Genomic DNA, 4,949 nt, shown 5'->3' on the forward strand with positions numbered 1-4,949 from the left:
AGGAGGAGGATGGGGATGAGGAGGAGACAGAGAGGTAGACGAGGAAACCGTGATTGTAAAATAAAAGCAGGCTTGTTTGAGGAAAAACGTTTTGCTGTTTCACACCACCGAACATCAATCTGCTGAAATTCTATCTCTTCTTATCGACTCCTGTTTTCATCTCGTCTCTGACAGAAATCATGTTGCTTCAGGTGTTCATTAAGCACTCTTTGATTTTAATCAGTTTTTTTCAGACAGCAACGCTGGAGCGTCTGTTTATAAAAAAGTTTCTTTTCTCCGTTTTTTTCAGCGACTCTGTTAAAGATGGAAAAATTCAGATAGATGTTATTTTCCCATTTTTGTCTCCAGTGAGAGAACAACACAAACAGCTTCTGCCGTGATGAAATAAATGTTGTGTACCAACCTCTTAACTTTATTTTTGATACATTTTCTTGCTATTACACTATGTTGAAAATGGTAAATTGGTATTAATAACAAGAAAATGTTCATAAGGAAATGTTTGTCCTTGATACAGGAAACTTTGCTTGTTCCACAAAGATGGAATAAATTAAAAAGAGGAAACATGTGAACCCACTATGAGGACGAACATTTGTATTTTTTATGGCTTTACAGTTTTTTACAAAATATAATATAATAACCTAAATCATAAATATCATAAATACTGAAAGCAGATGAAAACTGTCACAGTATAACCAGAATTTTGTTTCCACAATAATGAATAAATAAGTAAAACAAATTCACATCTCTTTAAAACAAGAACAAATATTTTAACATATTTTTGAAGCTTTGGGGGGAAATGTTCCAGCTGCAGTAAAAAACTTTTTACATGAGACACATTGTTTCTGACATTTTTATCATATCTGAGTTTTATAAGAAACAATGACATGAATACTAAAAGCTCTTGGAAATGTGAAGTATTTTGAAATTTACATTATTGTCTGACACATTTCCTTAGGGGGGAAAATTGGTATATCACAATAACAGGAGAATAAAGTCTGATGAGATTAAAAAGTAGTGAAACTTTGTTGTGACACAATATCCTGAGTCCGTCATTATTGATCAGCTTTTTAAAGGTAGTAGAAGTTTTGACATATTTTCACATTCTTAGAAAAATATTGTTATCACTTGATTCATCTTCAAAACTCAGTGGAAGAAATCTAATGATGACAAAAGAAACCATAAATAAGTGTAAACCAGTATAAAAGAACTTTAGGCTGTTTTCATGATATGAAATAAAACATTCAAAAGGTAAAAGTATGATTTTAAAGCTTGTTGAAATTTAAAAAAAAAATAGTAACACATATAATCATAGTTTCACTCTGATTATGTGAAGTTTTACAAGAAACATTGTTAACATGCTGACAGCTGGGTTTGTGTTATTCAATTCAGTTCAGTTCTATTTACACAGCGCCAAATCACAGCAACAGTCGCCTCAAGGCGCTTTATATTGTGAGGTAGACCTACAATAATACATACAGAGACAAACCCAACAATCATATGACCCCCTATGAGCAGCACTTTGGCGACAGTGGGAAGGAAAAACTCCCTTTTAACAGGAAGAAACCTCCAGCAGAACCAGGCTCAGGGAGGGGCGGGGCCATCTGCTGCACCGGTTGGGGTGAGAGAGAATTATAAAATAAAACATTTCATTTTCATGTTATTTTGACGTATTTATCAGTTTTTTCCTTCTAAAACAATAAATCATCTCATCGTAAGGAGAAAACACAGAGTACATCCAAGTACGAATTGGTTTTTACGATGTTGCTTTTCATGGTTTCATGGGCTGTTAAATCATCTGTTTGGGAATAATAGCCTTCAAACAGTTATTTTATTATTATCATTGTTTTAAACTAAACGTGAAAGATGGTTTTAAAGGCTCAGTGTTTTGGTGGTCAGAAACCTTCATCAATGAACTGCACGGGGGCATCACTCAGACATGCATGCCTGCTAATTACAGCTAATTAACAGGCTGATAAAGAAGACGAAAGCACAAATCTCTCAGAAAGTCCTGTTAGAGTTAGAGAACTTGTGTTGCAGACACATTTTAGTCTGTAGTGACCTTGGTCGTCGTTGGCCAACCTTTGATTCCATCTTCTAATAACGATCTTATAAATGTAGGTCATCAAACTATTTTCAACACAAATGGACACTTTGTCACTGCAGTAAGAAACCTGCCATATATGTCTCATGTTTACATTATTACTTGTAAAAACGGAATCTCATGATAGCAAGAAAAAATGTCAAATATAAAAATGAGAAGTTATTTTTCTATTGAAACGTTTTTGTCATAATTTAGTATAAGAAAGTATTTTAATCTCTGATATTCTGATCATGATGAAAATGTATTCGTGTTGAACCTCGCAGTGAAGAGGCTCGCCATTTTTACAGAAGTATAGAAATGAAACCACCTCTTCCTCCTCCTCCTCCTCCTCCTCAGGTGACCTCCCAGTGGCCTCATTTGTTCTCCATGTTCATATTTAGTCTTTCTAACCATCTCTGAGGACTTTAAAGGACCTGCTCTCCCTTTTCCTGTTGTTACTAAACGGAGACTGAAGCGGACGCCACAAACTTTCACGCCGACCACTCTGACATCACTGCTGATGCAAATGTGATGTTGCTTTTTTCCCCTTCGCTAACTTGGGTGTCGGTTACCGTAGTGACCGACAGCTTTATTGATGACAGAGCTACAGTTGTACTAACCTGGTGACTGACTACAGTTCCCATGATGCAATGCAGCAGCCCCGAAGTGAAGAACATGTCAGAGTCAAAGAGAACAAGCGAATGAATGAAGCGAGGGCACGGTGATGACGTCATCAGGTCTGGAAACAAAGGAGAGTTCACGGAGATCTGGTTCGGTGTTTTGGTTTTTTTAACGCTTCATCGTCCAATCACGTTGTACCTACACACCTTCCTTTTGGTTCAGTTGTTTCGTCCGCTCAGCTGAGTTTTAAAGTATTTTTTTTTCATCTAGATCAACAACGGAACATATAAAATGTAAATTGTAACTGTAGAAAAGCACGACTGGATTCACACAGGAAGTCAAAACATTGAAATCATGTATTTTTGAGTTTCCACGTCTGAATATTAACGCTGAGTGTTGAGAGAAGATCACCGTCAGTACAGCTGGACAGGAAGTGATTTCAGGCTAAGCCCAGGTGTCCCCTCAGATACTCTGGCTCTGTCAGATAGTTTTCTTACTTGCATCTGGTCCCGCTTGTGTTTCTTATATTTCCCAGAATGCTGTTCAGCTGTTCGTTTTATTACTGCAGTGGACCTGTTCTGCGTTTCAGTATTTTCTGTAACATATCAGCTATCCAGTATTGGATGTTCATATTAAACATGGCCAAAGTTCAAAACACAAAGGTCAGTGTGTACAAATAATCACCGCGAGCGCTGGGCTTCAGACTCTCAACAGTCAGTTTCAGCCCATTTTTTCAGTGCTTGGGTCTGTGTGATGTCATAGAGAGGAAATATCCCTAACATTGTCATCGCAGGCACAGCCTCACCCACCTGCAGCAGAAACAGCAGAAATCTGGATTGTAGGAGCTAAAACAGGCAGTGAACCGAGCACCACGGCCCTGTTTGACATAAAGAAGGATTATTTTGAACTTGGACTCAGGAAAAGCTGCTCCAGAGAGTCCAGGGCTGAAAATGTGGAGCTGGAAATTAGCAGAACAGATGTCGGTGAACTCGGTGATCCAAATTATTCGTGACCTATTATTCCCTGAAGTTAGCAGTCATACGTTATAACAGTCTGTGTAATATCATTTTTTAAAAAGTTTGGATTTACTGTATATGGAGTACCGAACAGCTCAAGGGTCAAGAGGGAGAGCACACAGTGACCTAACATGATATCACAACACCACAGTGAGACCACTGTTCATTGGCTAATCTGGGCTTTTAGAAAAAAATCAACACATTACATCACGTTAATGTCATATCAGAGTTGCCATGATGATGAGTTCTGGAGGTGATTTTCTTCCTTCCTGTGTGAATGCAGCTGTCACTCTGCTGTCTGTAGACGTTTTTTCTTTCTTTCTTTAACCCCAAAGTGTATTTTGCTCTGCGGTGCTATTTGCTGTCTAACAGATATCTAGGAAAAACCTTCTGGTTGTGTTTGAATGTATTTGTAAATGTGTAGGCGTGTCTTCTGAAGACGCACACGAGAACCGGACCGATGTGGTCCAGCTGAGCCTGGACGGACGCGCACATACACACCTTCACTTTATCCACACGCACGCACACACACACTGAAGGACAAACTGCAGAGCACTTTGATTGGAGGATGCAGGGGACGAATGAACCAATGGAGGGTTCGTGGTGAGGCATGATGTAAAGCTGCCATGTGCAGCCAGTTAATACTGATCTAACACACCTGTACAGTCACCCACTGACCTGTGGATACAGTGATTGGTTTTAGTTTGTGAATAAAGTGTTGAATGCCAAACTGTGCCTTTTCTGTCCAAAGTGTTTTTGTCTGCAACCTATCCCAGAATTTGGCTACTGAACTGAACATGATATATAAGTGACTTAGATAACTTCTAAATATTTGGCTGAGATTGAACATAGTTTTCACACAGCTGAATAAACAGAAAACTGATTAAACTGAAGTGTGAGATGATCGAGAATTTACTCCAATGTCTTGTTATATTTTGACGCGAATCTGAAGGCGAGACCGTCCCATTTCACAGCCTCGCACTTCTGCCCTTCTCGGTCTTCGGAGGACCCGGCCCACGTAGACCGCGAAGGCTGGGTCCTCCGAAGGATGCAGGCCCTGAATTGAGACACGGCTAAAGATCCCAAGCACTGCAGCAGATCTACAACAAAATGTTGCTGCAACGGCCCAAAGTTCAGACATGAACCGGACTGAAAGGCTGTGACGGTATTTTACGGGAGCTGTGCAGAAACCTGAAAGAACAACATATAGAGGAGTGGACCAAAAGCAGCAG

This window comes from Astatotilapia calliptera, chromosome 20 (genome assembly GCF_900246225.1).
Source record: "Astatotilapia calliptera chromosome 20, fAstCal1.2, whole genome shotgun sequence".
Classification (NCBI taxonomy): Eukaryota; Metazoa; Chordata; class Actinopteri; order Cichliformes; family Cichlidae; genus Astatotilapia; species Astatotilapia calliptera.